At 47.0% G+C, this 16360-nt stretch overlaps 1 protein-coding gene across 8 annotated transcripts in view; it reads left to right on the top strand.

Moving 5' to 3' along the window:
* LOC144768773 (uncharacterized) overlaps positions 1 to 16360 on the top strand; it is a 9320023-nt gene that overhangs the window by 3370778 nt on the left and 5932885 nt on the right. The gene's annotated exons all lie outside the window — the stretch shown is intronic.

Raw genomic sequence — 16360 nt, 5'->3', positions numbered from 1 at the left:
CCTCATATGTTGCTACTGGGATGCACTGTAGCTTAAACATTTTTAAAATTGCTTTTGTGGCACATACTTTCTTAGGCCGTGGGAGGCTAAGAATAGAATTAATGGATTTTGAGAACTTGCTCGTGGCGTGGACCAAATGTCCACTCCACGAGCCGTTCGCAGCAAAAACTGTTCCTAAATAGGGAAAAGTATTAGTGGAATAGAGTCTATCTGATCCCACCGAAATAACACTAAGCTGTCTTTTCCCCGGGCCACAAGACATGATAAAAGATTTTTTTTAATTTACTTTGCGATCTAGGTTATCCATATATTGTGCAAAACTTTTAACCAAACTACGTAAGGCGTTTGGTGTGAGGCCCATAAGCACTGCATCATCTGCGTAAAGCAGAGTCGGTAGCAGTCCCCCCCTGATTTTTGGGACATCCATAGTTGCCAGTTTAAAAAATTTATTTAGTCCATTAATATAAATAATGAACAACAGGGGTGCTAAAACGCACCCCTGCCTGACTCCTTTTTCTACCTTTATGTGCCCTGATATTTCCCCCGCCATCCCGATCCTTACTTGTGCTTTTGTGTCGGTATGCAGGTAGGCCAAAAAGTATACAAGGGGCTCTTCTAAGCCATAATCTATAAGAATATACCACAATTTGGACCTATTAACTAGGTCAAATGCGGACGAAAAGTCCATAAACGCTAAGTAGATTGGTGACGACCTTGCTATGGTATATTGGCCAATTACTATATTTAAGTTCAGGCACTGTCTGCTCTGTCATCCCAACCCCACTTCTAAAACCCATTTGACAAGGGTCTAAAACCCCTGTGTCATCTGCCCAGTCATTTATTCTATTATATAGCACTCGCCCCAAGATTTTCAAAGTGTTATCTAGGAGTGAAATAGGTCTATAATTTACTGGATCTGTTCTCTCCCCTTTCTTGTATATAGGCACTATTATGCTTGTAGACCATGTATCTGGCATTGGCACTAAAGGTAAACTATTAAAAACATTTTTTTAAATAGGTGCCCAAAGTTCAGGTTTCCTTTTAATGGTGTCTATTGGGAGGCCATCCGGCCCAGGGGCTTTATTGCCAAGGCTTTGTTTGATAGCAGCGATCACCTCACCTAAACTGATCTCTAGGGGGCACAATTGGCCTGGTATGTAGTTGCTACTAACATTTGGAGGTGTTACATACACTTTGGAAAAATGATCTACACACTGGTTACTCAAAATGGTACAGCTTATTACTGACATTTGAGTTCCCATGTTACGCATATTTTTTACTGCAGACCAAAAAATCGTTCCTTTCTTCCCTGCTGCTGAGTCCGATAACTCCTCCCATCGCTCTGACAGTATAGTTACCTTACGTTCCCCTATTGTAAATTTATATTTCTTTCTCGCCTCCCTAACCTCCATTTGGCATCTGGGTTTTGCATTCAGTGCCTTACGTAAAGCCCTATTGGCAGCTGAACAAATACTGTCCAACCATTTGGGGTCCATATCTGTTCTTTGGTTAGGGACAGTTAGAAGTGTCTTTATAACTGTACACAGATTGGTAAAATCTGTGATTACCCTTAGGTTATTCCCATCTGATAGTGTGCATGAATCAATCAGATGTTGGTGCTTGTTTGTAACCTGCTCGACTATGCTTCCACTATCAACCCCCCTCCATTTCAATCTTAAATTATTTGTAACGGGGGTTATAACTCTAGCCCCGAGTGTGCGGGCAAACGCTGTGGAAGACCCCAGTCTAATATTCGCCACTAGTGCATTGTGATCCCCAAAGGCAGTCTCTAATACCTTAGCCATTGTGAGACAATCAATAAGCTCCGGTGACATAAAATTATAGTCAATAGTTGTCGAATAGTCTCTGCCTCTAAATGTCGGGACATAATTATTTGTGGGGGTAGGGCTTACATCCATGATATTAGTTAGGATATGCTCACAAATAAAAAAGTCTAATTCTAAGCCCCTTTTTGCTGCTCGATCAATTTGAGTGTTTCCCTCATTTAATTCGGGATTTGGAATCTTAGCATTAATATCCCCAGCTAGGATAATCCTTTTACCTATGCTTTTATCTGGTGACTCAGTGATGTCAGACAAAAATTTAAAAAGTTCTGTAACATTTTTGTTTGGGATTGAATAAAAATCATTGCTATAAAAATTAATCACATAAAGAGGGACCTTTCTTTTATATTCAATAATCTGAATGTTAGGATTTTTAGTTCGTATTGTCTTAATGCTGCCACCTGTAGTTATCCTAATACCAATTAATAACCTGCCCATAGGCCGACCAACATTAGGTTTAGTTGCAGTTACACTATTGCAATAAAAGCCCTCTATATGGAGATCGGTAGTGGCCCATGTCTCCTGGAACATTATTATGTCTTTATCAGATATTATCTTTAGCCAGTCTGGGTCCGATAATCTTGGTTCTAGCCCTGCAACGTTCCAACTAAGGATCTCAAGGTCGGTTTTAGTCTACGTATTTAGGCAGGCTTTTCCAGTATTCTCATTAGTGGTCCCCTCATTTAAAACTCTTTGTTTGGGTGGAACGTTAACCTTACCATCCCCAATAGTTTCAACCGCTACAATCTCCTTACTATTTATCCGTGTAGCTGATGGGCACTCCGTTATGGGCGCTGCTACTACATTTGCTTCCCTGTCATTCGGAATAAGCCTCAATTGGCTGTGGGCAGCTGATTACCTCTTCTATCGAGCTTTCTAGACCCCTCCCGATCTCTGGGAGACCCGATGGTTTAGTCAGTCAGTCAACCATTTCCAGACAGCTGTACCTGTTGGCGGTCGGACCCCTATAAAGTTTTCCATAAATGCTCCATCTCTACCCGGGTTCCCTCACCAGTCTCCCCAGTCTCCTCCCCAATCTCGTTGGCTCGTTCTACTCCAGTTCCTATCATGACCCGGCCCGTCACGACTCCTAGGGGGATAAAAGAAGGAAAGTCGTTTGGTTTCAATAGGTTCATAGCGCCCTTGTGTTCTCCAAGAACATATGTAGTCAACCATACGTGGGTCCTCAAAATTAATTATGACACACTTACCCTGGGTAGTTTTCCGCTCTTCTCCCACCAAGGGGACTCTCCGCACCATTAGGTTCCTACTTGAACAGTGAGGAGGTAGGGGTCGGTTAGTGTTGAGCCAGTATTGGACTTTGTTCTTTAGTGACCAACTAGATTCATCTATATGGTCCGCCACCGCTGGAACCCCAGTCATAACTACTACTAGTGGGCTCGCTTCTGGAGGCAAATTAACTATGGGTCTACACTCCTTTTCTCCCCTCTTCCGATCCCTTTTGGGGAGTGTTGGAGAGGCCTTAGGTGAGCTATCTTTATGTCTGGTTAGCACGGCAGGGTTTACCGATGTAGCTGCTGTTTTATTGACTGGAGCTGCTGGAGTCTTTGGCTTTGCATTTATATTTGCTACTTGTACATTCATTTTCTTGGGTAATGAGTCTACCAGTTTGTTGTTTCTAAGTTTTGTCCCCCCATCCGTTATTGCCCCGTGATTAGATGTATTTTTGGGTGCGTTTTTGGCGGGGGCGCTCAATTCGGCCAGTTGTTTTTCTATATGTAGGAGTCTAGTCTCTATTGGGGACAAATGGATCTTAAGAAGCTCCCCAATTTTTACTAACAATTTACTGTTTTCATCGCTATGGTTACATATTCCGCCCTGCGTACCTAAATCCTCTGCACTTTCTGTGTCCAAGGCTTTATTTGTCACATTTGGGTGTGATTTCCCATTACCATTCTTTGGGGGATGATCTAATCCTTTCACATATTTTTTCTTTGACACACAAGTCTCCTTAACCGTTGGCACCTTTGCCTGTTTCTTTTGTTTCCGTATAACACCCTCCCTCCTGCCCCTTGACTGCCTGTTACTTGTATCATCTGGCGTAAGGTTAATAACTAATTCTGGGGACCTTTCTAAGGCCAAGCTTAATTGTGAATCCGACAGAAGTTGCGATGCTGACAGATCAACTATATTTGGCATACTATGTACTTCTGCCCGGACATCTACTAGGGAACATGCATCCTGGCTTGTACTGGGGTTCTAGCTAATGCAAGAGGTCCCAAGGACGAGCGTCTAGCCAAAGCTAGATCTTGGGAGACTCTGCGCTCCAGAAGGATTATACCTTGATCTATAGCTTCATTTGCCCTTGTAATAAAATTGTCTAAAGGAACTATGATCTGCGCTCCACCCGCAGCCGTTTTACTTCTACTACCCCTCGTAGACATGATGTACAATAATATGAATAAATACTTTACAAATATCAGCTTATACGATATAATTAAATAAGCAAGGCATACATACAGGATATCTGTAGACGAAAGTAGTAAAAGAAATAAGTTATTAAAGAGGGGGGCCCGGTCCGGTCTCACTCGGTCTTTAACGGGCTTAAACGGGGCCGCCCTTGGCCCGGGCTTAGCCCGGCGTGCGCCCGCGATGCAATGGGAGCGCCGTTGATTTATGCGCCTCCCGGGCGCGGAAATGGGTGGAGGTGGGCGGGATCCAGGAGCAAAGTCCTCTGGGGGCTGAAGGCTGTAGTCCCCCCGCACGGCGGCCGCAAGATCTTCCGGTGCGGCAGCGGGGGGGGGGACCAGCGAACACCGGCAGCCACAGAGGAGCGTGAGTGCCCGAAGGTACAGGTCCCGAACAGTTACGGCCCGCACAAATGCCCAGGTACAATTTTCAAATTTTCCCGCTCCCCCAAGGGAGCGCCGTTGATTTATGCGCCTCCTGGGCGCGGAAATGGGTGGAGGTGGGCAGGATCCAGGAACAAAGTCCTCTGGGGGCTCTAGGCTGTAGTCCCCCCGCACGGCGGCCGCAAGATCTTCCGGTGTGGCAGCGGGGGGGACCAGCGAACACCGGCAGCCACAGAGGAGCGTGAGTGCCCGAAGGTACAGGTCCCGAACAGTCACGGCCCGCACAAATGCCCAGGTACAATTTTAAAATGTTCCCGCTTCCCCAAGGGAGCACCGTTGATTTATGCGCCTCCCGGGCACAGAAATGGGTGGAGGTGGGCGGGATCCAGGAGCAAAGTCCTCTGGGGACTGTAGGCTGTAGTCCCCCTGCACGGCGGCCGCAAGATCTTCCGGTGCGGCAGCGGGAGGGACCAGCGAACACAGCCACAGAGTAGCGTGAGTGCCCGAAAGCACAGGTCCCGAACAGTCACGGCCTGCACAAATGCGCAGGTACAATTTTCAAATTTTCTTACTGTGTCAAGAAAGTGAGTTTCTTATCCTGGGTTGCATACACACAGTGTTTGCTTAAATACCCCTCACACACCAAAAGGGCCCTTGGTGTCATGCTTCATCATTGGGGTCTTCCCGTCCCGGCTCGGGACGGGGCGTGCTACGACCTGGGACTTCGCGGGAGCACTGATCTTACAGTACTGTGTTGTGTAGGGGTAGTGAGAGGAAGGTTCGGGAGTGAATTAAAAAAATTGAATTTAAAAAGGGCCTGGCCTCATGGACGTAAGAAACTTTAATAAGTCATCAAGGCTGGACCTGTTAAAACCAATAATTCGGAAGTATCTACGTACAATGTGATACTCCTAGTAAGTCAACATGTTTCGAAGCATCAACGCTTCTTCTTCAGGACTCAAAAAAGATCCCTTCAGTACTCACTATGTTGCTATCAAATGTGATTGTGTGCTATATACAGAAGTGAAAAAATGCAGAAATATCATGCATTCTATACTATACCCATTGGTATTCCTAAAATGTTAGTTATATTATGTAGGAGACAATACTCCATGAGCCTCTGAAACGGGTGGGAAGGGTGTTGCCACTGTACTGTAGCTGTCAACACTGCCTCGCTCTAAGTAACGCCATCCCGTGGCTCCGTTGTGTAGAGATATTCACGCCATCCCCGCCCTTTAGATTTAGCGCTTACATTATTTACTACTGCATCGGGCTGCATGTCAATGCGGCGAAGTCCATTCTCTTGGATCACCCTTGACCCAAAGCACTCTTTGGGTGGTGTCCTAGTGTCATGGTGTATGGCACTTTCCATTACTTGGGTGTCCACATATACCGTAACAAAACTGACCGCTTTAATGGCAATATCGTCAGAGCCTCCACAGCTATTCGGTCACGGATTGCCTTTTGGCCGTCTCAGGCAGAGTAGCTCTCACGAAAATGGTGGTCCTTCCGTGCCTACTTTACTACTTATCTAACCTACCCATCTATATGTCTCCTTACTTCTTCTGTTAATTTGAAAGGATAATTAGAACATTTATCTGGGGGGCATCTAGGCATAGGGTTTCCATCAAGAAGCTTTACCTAATATCGGGACAGGGTGCAAGGTTTTCCGGAACAATCCCTTTTTTCAATGGGAGCCTGTGTTGTCGGTCGGAACAAAGGCTCCCATTGAAGTCAATGTGATTCCGACCGAACAGTGTTAGGAAACACTGTAATCAGTCGGTTCAACTCGCCAAACCAGAGTCGGTTGGAACCGATTTCGACAAGGAATGCAGACCGACATTGTAATGAGACCTTTAGTCATGCTAACTCCCTCCCCTCCTGCCCCCCCGCCCAGGGTCATGTCTTGGTCTTGCTAATCGTGTTGGCCTCTCGGGAGGCCAGCCAATTATTTACGCTGTGCATTCCCTGTCTTATCTCATCACTTGACTTCCCATTCTTCATCTGTCCCGTTTTCACCTCCCTTATTCGCCTCCACAGTGGGGTCAGGAGGGTCCCTTGCATCCACCATCATGAGTGACCAGGCTCATGCATCCTCATCAATCCTATCATCTTTCCTGACCCTTTTCATTCTAATTAATTGCCCATTCACCTAGTTCATTCAGCCATCCCTCCATTGGCGGGGGATCGGAGCTTAGCCATCTAATCACTATTTGCCTCTTCGCAAGCACTAATCAGAGTAGCACAAACCTTCTGCTAAGTTTTCTAGATTTGGGCATAGGAAGCAGCCTCAATATTACAACCTATATTGTTTTGGGGATTCTCCACAATGTGGCAATTTGCATTCAGTCTACTATTGTTCCCTAATACTGCGCAAGTGCTGGACATTCCCACATCATGTGAATGAAAAGTGCTTCTGTTTGACCGCATCTGGGGCATGAGTTTGTGCGTTCCGGGTAAATTTTACTTATAGTTTGCGGAGTCAAATAAGTTTGATGTATGATGTTGTATTGTATTAGTTTAAATCTCACATTGGAACTCACCCATTTAAGTCTCTCATGTATTTTCATCCACTCCTGGTCTGTCAGGGGTTTGTCTATTGCCTCATCCCATCTTGCTTGTACTGGGAGGGGCCCCGCCGGGAGGTCATCTCGCAGGCCCTGTATATATGCAAGACCAAACGGCAACCCCCGTCATGTAATGCACTACCCTCAGCACTGGGAGGCTCCTGCAGAAAATAGGGCCACAGCTCGTGAACCACCGCTGCTATCTCCCCATATTGTAGAAACTGCCCTCTTCCCAGTTCAGTGGTATGTTCAGCCGCCTCTGGTGTAATAAATTGCTCATTACTGTACAGATCGCCCATTGTGTATCAACCCCCCTCCAACCATTTTTTTGAAGGACATTGACTCTGCTATAGTTTTAGATTAAAGGATTTTACCACCCACAATGGCATATCTGGGGCATAAGATGCATGCCGGATAACCTTCTTGACGACTGTCTCCCAAACTGCTGCAACGTGTTGGGTGATATATGGGTAGACCCCAGGCAGTTGTTAGGCCATATAGTAGAGCTCTAATTAAGGCACATCCATTACTCCTGTCTTGCATTTTCGTTGGAGTATGCCAAATTGTACTCGTTTTCGTTTGAGTCCTCATTGCAGTTCAATCAAATGGCTATCTAACTTCGAAAAAATATTGATTTGGGATTCTATATAGAGAGTGCTGAAGGGGATATAGACATTTTGGCAGGATAACCATTTTTATTAGTGCTATACTCCCCATCAGGGCCAGTAGGAGCTCCTTCTAGAATTGTATTTAGTTACTATTACCCTCCACCACCCTCTCCATGTTATTCACTAGATATGTGGTGGCTGTGTGTGTCAGACGGATTCCTAGGTACCTTACGCCGTCAGGCACCCGTGGCAGACCCACATTGGGCAAGTCACCCTCCGGCATCCCTGCCAGCCTCCCATGGAGAACAATTTTGATTTCCCGGGATTGAGAGGGTTACCAGACAACTCCCAAATTTCCTTAAAACTATTTACGGACTGGGACCGCCCTATTTGTACAACACATATACACCAGTGTATCGTCTGCATATAGTGAGACCACATGGTTGGTGTCCCCTAATTGAATTCCCAATCTCCCCAGTTTTTCCCTTAAAATTGCAGCCAAAGACTCCATTGCTATCACAAATATAAATGAGGATAGGGGGCATCCTTGGTGAGTGCCCCTTGTTATTGCAAATTGTTCTGATACCAGTTCCCGGAGTCTCACTCAAGCTGTTTGATTAGGGTTGATTAATTGTACCCATTGAATTGATCCCTGCCCCACACCCATCTTTCTCAGAGTTAACTATCTGTATTCCCATTCCACTGAGTCGAACGCTTGCTCGATGTCTAGCATTGCTTGTGCGCATTGGTCGGCCTCCAGCCATTGGGTGTGCCACACATGTGCCAATCTCCGTAGGTTATATGTAGTATTCTGTTTTGGTATAAACCTGGCTTGGTCAGCGTGTATAAGCAGGGACATGTGTGGCAATAGCCGGGCCTCCAATATCCTGCTCAGTACTTTTGCGCCTAAATTTAGGAGGGACATCGGCCTATAGGAGTCCGGTAGTGGTTGGTTCTTATCTGGTTTTAATATCATAGACACCGCCGTCTCCTGCATAGTCGCAGGCAGGGACCTATTTTCCAGCGCCTCATTGTATACTCTTAGCAGTCGGTTAGTATGCAACGGGTCAAACCTCTGGTAGAATTCCGCCGGAACTCCGTCGCTCCCAGGGCATTACCCAGTTTTAAGTCCTCTGATAACTGCCAGTATTCCTTTTTTAGCAGTTGGCGCCCTGCGGGTGTCCGTGGCCTCCTGCTCTATTCTGGGCAGGTCTAGGTTATCCAAAAAGTTCTGTAATGATTGTTCAGGTCGGGAGAGTTTATTTGTGCATACCGCTGCTAAGTGTCTAGCTAGTTCACCTATAATTGCTCTATGAGTGCATATTGTGTCTCAGTCTTTGTTTTTTAATTGGAGTATCGGCCTTGCCAAACGCTCACGTCTTATTAACATCGCAAGCAGTGCACCTGTCTTATCCCCTTCCATATGGAGCCGCTGCCTATATGTTGTGTATGTAAATTTTTCCAACCTGCGGCTTGTTTCTAAGAACTCCTCCCGGGCTGCATTCCATTTAACCCAATATTGGGGTGTAATGTGTAAGGTCTCTTCCACCTTCTTCAGCTGTCTTTCTTGGGTATGTATATCCCTTTCTAGTTGCTGTCGTACCCCATATGTTGTTCTTATGCACACCCCGGTATGACCACCTTCATAGCTTCACACTCCGTTGATCTGTTAGATGCCGTTTCCCAGTTTTCCTCAAAATAGTGTTTTATGGCCTCTGAAATTACTGCGGCATATGGTAGGTCTGTCAGCGCCTCAGCATGGAGGAGCCATAAAGCTGTCTCCGGGCAGCCCTCACCACTCTTCAAGGTCAACAGGACCGGCAAATGATCGGACAGATAGGGCACTCCCTCTACCACTGCGGACAGATAGTGGGTAAGACAACACTGATCTATGCTGCTGAATGCATTAGACTCTGGGGTGTGACAGGAAAATACAATTTTAATGGGTTACATGTGAGAAGTTAGCCTGGTATATGCAGTCCACTAATTAAAATGGGCACCTTGCACCAATCCAAATGGCCCTTATGATGTATGAGGTCAAAGATAACCTTTATAAGGCTATCCTAGTGGTAGCCGTGGAGAGCGGCCTTGAGGCTTAATCTTGAAGGAATGTAAAGCAGCTTGTTTTACCAGAATATTGCCTCCTGAATTAATTAAATGAAAGGAGAACCACACAGTAGTTATATAAAAATATGTATTTATTAATATAAGACTCTTTAGTATCCTCTACCCGAGGACAGAACACATAGCACGCAATACGAGAGCAATAGAACAGTTGTAAGTAGCACAACACACAGTGGGCTCCAGGGGGAGACCAAATCATACACTAAAATAGTGGGTCAAGACAAGGTCTGGAGCACGTTGAATTGCTGGGACCCCAAGTAACCACCCAAGGTGAGTAGATAGGGACCCCACGAAGGACAGGTGCAGGATGCTAACACAACCACCGGCTCCGTACAATTCTATGGGGTAGTCGCGGTTGCAATTTTACAGTTTAAGGACCCTTCTAGTAGGACTTCGAGGAAACCCTTCAGAACATAAGAGGTTGGAGAGCCACCCCACCTATGGATACCAAAGTACCAGAGTTACCTATCCCAGAGGAGCAGGGTGCATAGGGTTGAAGTGGCATCGGAAACCGCTGTCATTCTCTATTGAAGGCTTTGAAGAAGTGCTGCTGCCGTGAAGGTAAAAAAGGTCCAGTGGAATCCAAGCCTGGATTCTGGAAGGAAGGAACCTGAAAGCAGAGGGGAGTCTGGGTCATGCCCACCGATGTCGGACGCTTCAGGTGCGAAGAAGGGATCCTTGACTTTGCAGCCACGAGGACCAGGAGACATCGATGACACCCAGGAGCCAGATGCGAGCTTTCCCATGAAGGATGTCGAGTGCTGAGCGGTCGGTGTCCGGCTAGATCACCAACAAGTCTTGGCAAAAGCAACCCATGCAGGAAGGTCAAGCAGGTTACGGTGTGGACCAGCAAGGTCCAGGGGACTCACCAAGCAATGGGGAGTTAGGGCACATCTGGAGCAACCAGGAAAGCCCAACAAAAATCAAGATGACCCTAAGGAGGACCCACAGGCTAAATGACCAGCACTCGCGAGGGGACATCGAGCAAGATTACAAAGTACCAACCCACGGAGCACTTGGTGCGAGGAAGCCGGAGTTATTTGGTGCAAATGCTGCTCAGGGTTGGGACCATATAGACTCCAATGCACAAGCTCAGGAATCACCAACAAGCATATTCAATTGAAATTAGATGCGGTGCACAGGGGTTGGGGTTATGCAGTCCCCACGAGGAATTTTGGCCTCATACTTGCTGAGAGTGCAGATCAACCTCAGAGACCTTTGTAACCCACCTCCTGTGTTGCTGGAGTCTTCAGAGTCCGCAGGAGCTTGGCAGCAGCAGACCGGTCAGTTGCGTTGAGGTGCCTGCGAATGCAGGGGAGTGACTCTTTCACCCCAAGGGAGATTCTTCAGTTGTCCTTAGTGCACCACAGGTCCTGCATGGAGCCTGTACGGAGCATGGGCACAGACAAAGCTTTGGACGGAGAGAGAGATAAAGTCGGCCAAGTCAAAGTCCAGAGTGTCTAGACGGTCGAAGGTCAGTGGTTTCTTCTTGTAGAATCTTGTCCAGGTAAAATGTAAAGAGCTACAGTTAAGTAAGCCCTTTTGTACCCAGAGGCGAGGGTTGGACGGATTATGGGGCTCCTCCTATGGGAGGGGCAGGACAGAGGGGAGCTTACTTCCATGTCCTTTGTCCAGTTTCGCGCCAGAGCAGGAGCCAATGGCTCCCAGAACTTGTTTGAGCTGGACTATGCACAGGGACACCAAATGTGCCCCAGGTCCAGACTTTCAGGCACTCTCAGAGTGTACCCACCCAGCCCCAATACACTAAATCCTGTCTGGGAGATGCCCTTGCAATCTGCACTATGTTGGTATGACCAACAGAAGGGTCAAGCTACGTATAGGGGAACACAGGAGCACCATCAGGTGTAAGAAGTCCATGACCAGATTGACAGAACACTACCTAACAACATGACATACGCCTGACGACCTACAATGGACTATCATCGAACAAATAGGCCCTGGGAACAATTTGACTCAACGCCTCTTTGAAAAGGAACAGAGATGGGTCTATAGGCTGTCAACCCACAAGTTTGGTCTTAACGACAATATCCCCTGGAACTCAGTCATGGGGTAAAGAGGGCATCACTAATAACCAATCATACCCCAGACTGGTAACCTGCACCACGGTCAACGTAGTCATATTAATGTCTTTTCTGATCATACCCCAGACTGGTAACCTGCACCACGGCCAACATAGTCATATTAATGTTTTTTCTGACTACACTCCGCAATATTCAGTGCTCCCTCTAATAGTTAGCCGAGACCCTACCCTGGCGTCCGTTTCCGATCCTATACAACACAACCGGGGGGGACCTGAACGTAAGCAAATCCGGTCTGTTTATCCTAATATACGAAGGCGCTTCTGAGTCTTCCTCGAAACGCCAAGGGTTGTCTTAGAAACCGAGGTCCAAGCCTCATTTTGACACGAGAACTCATCCTAAGTATACAAAGGCGCTTCCGAGTCTTCCTCAAAACGCCAAGGGTTGTCTTAGAAACTGAGTTCCAAGCCTCAGTTTGATACGAGAACTCTCTGATTGGCTGAGAGACCCACGTGAGCGGCCTGACCACACCCCTTCCAGGAAGCAGAGCTCCAAACTATTTGAACCCTCCCGCACTGAGGGTGAGGGATTACCACGGGGCGGATTGCATGTGGAACCAAGTAGGTTACCATCCTGAGGAACAGAAGCCGCAAGTAAGTCAGATCTCACATGATCTCACTGGATTTTGTTTACACGCACGAGATGATGTCCTGGCACTCATCGCTTTTTTCGCTCGTGTTTTCTCCGTTACCCTTTAGATTACGCGAGCATCGCCTTTGGACCACGAATGCCCATGAGGCGGAGACTTACCGCTTTATGAGTAAGCTGAATGTTTTACAAATATCCATATGCCGTCGTGCTACATCTGACCATACAAATTATCCGATCCTATACAGGGATAAGTAAATGTGGCGTGCATGGGTATTCTGTGAGACGTTTTCACCTCCCTCAATAGCCGTTTTTTCACCACGATATGCTTAAGTTGCACAATTCGTACCGCAAACACACTGTATTATTCAGTAGGGCTATATAGTCGTAAGACTCTCTCCCATCAATAGGCTTATACAGCCGCACAGCCTTGTGAAAAAAGTATCAGGGTCTGAGCCATACACTGATCCTAAGGGCTGGATATACCGTGAATGGAGCAAACATCGACATGGTTAATTAACCTTTTGTGTTTACCTACCACGAGGAGATGTACTTTCATCTACTCCAACGTTTATATGTTATATGTACAACCAATGTTTGTTTTGTATTGTGTGACCCCAACCACCCTTTTCCAAAAATAATTTTTTCTTCACAGGTTTTTCTTCCAGAGTGGGGAGAAGACTACATTTTGTATAGGGAAACAATTTTGTGTTCCCATTCACCACGGACCGAGGGCAGGGCGCTCCTTAGCGTGTGCATACCACCCAGGTCCTTCTCTTTTTCCTTTTGGTCCTGAAGAAAACCCACAATCACAAGAGGTTGAAACATGTAGACCTAAGACTTTTAATTGAAATCACATAGCACACGTCGCTATTTTATCAACACTATATGTCTCTAACACCGAAGTCTACTTAATTAGACAAAGGTGCTACAGTCCTTTTACCAAGGTGTCCAGTCACTCAGGAATAAAGTCTTGTAGTGAGTAGACCTGGCCCCTTTTTTAAACCACTTACCCCTTTTTATCACTGCACATATAACAAGAGAAAAAATACCCGTTCCACTGTAATCAGGTGTCGCAGCACACCCTGTTGGCACTCGGCCTTCGGGGTGGGACCCCGATGATGAAACATGTCCCCAACTAGGTTGGTGAGTGAGGGGTCTTCTAAAAGGACATGCTATGTCCTATGATAAGGTTGGGCACAAGTGCTTGAGTAAGCCTTAAGCTTCAGACGCAGAGACTTTCTCGGTCTCGCCCTCAGGGGGCACTCCTCCATTTGTTTTTGTTATAGGATGCCGATTGTGCCTATTCCTCTGCTTGGCTTGGCTCAGCAGTAGGAGGGCAGAAATGTGTCTATGGTCGGCAGCATCCATTTTGTCCTGTCTGGGTCGAGAAGGCTGGCACCGGATAGACCAGTAATCCCACGAAGCTCGCTGTGTAGGTATGATTCATAGGTGTTTGATACCAAACACGATATGTTTCTATGTAGCCGTTTTTGAGATAGCATTTACCGCAAGGTTATAATGCACCTCTACCTATATGTCCAGCTGAGTCACAGACAACCCGGGGGAATGGTCTCTGAAGGTTGCAGAGAGGCTCTGCGAATGCAGGGGCACCCTCTCATGTAAAACCCAGCACCCTGCCTTCAGGATTGATAAGGATTGATAAGGCCTGCTATAGGGGTGACTCATAAGTTTTAAGTGTAGTGACCTATAGATATAGTGACCCTTTTATTTTATTTGAAAAGTTTTATAGAGCGCGAACAAGTCCCGAAAGGGGTATCAGAGCGTTGTACAGTGTTGTCAGCAGCAATTATACCGAACATAAAGAAGGTGAGTGAGATTACAACCTGTGGGAAAACATTCACCAATAAGGAGTAGGGTGTATCAGAGGTACCCTAGAGCGCTACGAGTAAAGCATCATACACATAGAAACTACCAAGATGTGCGATGAGCATCACGGAATAGCAAAAATCAGCAGTTGATGCAGTTAAAGGAGCTATCGAGGCATAGAACAAAAAGACTGTGAGAACATATCATACAACATCAGTGAAAATATTTCAAGTTTTAGGTTATTAACAAAGCACACAAGCATGATCAGCGCATTAGCAGTCTTATAACCAGTTTTTTAAAGGAGGTAGTGGAAGGTTTTGATCTGATCTCAGTTGGCAAGTGTCAGAAATGGGGACCTCTACTTGGCAGCTGGCGCCGAAGTCCAAAAAGGGATCCTTCTTCCTAAGACAGAGAAAGGGGGCTTCACCCTTTGATAACCCCTGCTCAACCCTGTGGTAACGTTGCATGAGCAGACAGGCCTATCTCAGAGGCAGTGTGTGAAGCATTTATGGCCATACACAATAATGCAGGGAAGACGCTACAAACGGACAGCACAAGCAGTTATAGAAAAATAGTTATCTTTATATAGATTGAACACGAGGCTTAAAAGCGCTCAAGGAGCCACAATGCATATAATTACAGATTCATTTCAAAAGCAATAAAGGCCCTCAAAAAGTGTGTGGAACAAACAGTTCGAGGCCGGGGTCCAAGCGACCCGGTGATGCACAATGTACCTGAGATTTAAAGGGGAACGACATGCAGCCTCACAAGGAAGCCACGTTGATGACAGGCGGACACGCAGCGGCCACAGCTCCCAGCTGTAATGGTCCGCAGCGTGCACTCACGATAATCCTGGGACGGGGCTTAAAGGCGGGCACCCAGCGCCACACGCAGGTGGTAACAAGATCATCGAATTTGGGACTAGTGCAGACATTCGGCGGCACAGCTCCTCAGCTGCAGCAGCCCACAATAGCGATTGCGATGATTCTCGTAGGGCTGCAAATTAGGGCACTCAGCGGCACAGCTCCTCAGCTGCAGCGGCCCACAATACCGATATCGATGATTCTCGTAGGATGGCAAATGCAGGCACTCAGCGGCACAGCCCCATCAGCTGCAGCGTCCCACAATAGCGATAGCGATGATTTTTGTAGAATGGCAAATGCGGGCACTCAGCGGCACAGCTCTTCAGCTAAAGCGGCCCACAATAGCGATAGCGATGCTTTCGGTAACACAGGCAAATGCGGGCTCTCAGCGCCAACAGCTCCTCAGCTGTGGCGGCCCACAATAGCGATAACGATGACTTTGGTAACACAGGCAAATGCGGGCTCTCAGCAGCAACAGCTCCACAGCTGCGGCGGCCCACAATAGCGATGCAATGAATTTTAGCCAGCGTTCCCCGCAGTAGAACCAGAGGCTCTGGAATTCTCAACAGAGGACTCACCTGCGAGTAGAATCCCCCTCAAATGGGAATCCGACGGCTGATGGGTGAAGTCTAATGTCCCTGAGACTTTGGCAGGAGGCAAGCTCAAATCAGGCCCTTGGGTAGTTGCTTCAGGATGAACATTTCAGAGTTGTTTCCCTCTAGTTACACGGACAGAGGTTCGTCTTGACATCCAGAAGTAACATACTGTGTAGGGGTTTTAGCACAGATCTTTATACCCCAAAAGTCTTTGTTCTCAAAAAGTCACAAATCGGAAGCTCGTGCCCCAGGAAAGGAGGAAGAGGCAGGGTAGGCAGGGAGGGAGCGGGGCCGAGAGGTGTCACGGGGCTGAGGGAGGAGACTCTGACTCTGAACCGGTGCCAGGAGAGAAGCGCGGGGCGGAGGACCAGGGAGCGCAGGCATGTCCGAGTCTTGTTTGGGAAGTGAAACTTAGGGAGGGGAACTCC

Source organism: Lissotriton helveticus, chromosome 7 (assembly GCF_964261635.1).
Source record: "Lissotriton helveticus chromosome 7, aLisHel1.1, whole genome shotgun sequence".
Classification (NCBI taxonomy): Eukaryota; Metazoa; Chordata; class Amphibia; order Caudata; family Salamandridae; genus Lissotriton; species Lissotriton helveticus.
Note: the sequence above shows the minus strand (reverse complement) of the source record. Positions and strands in the feature narration are given on the sequence as shown.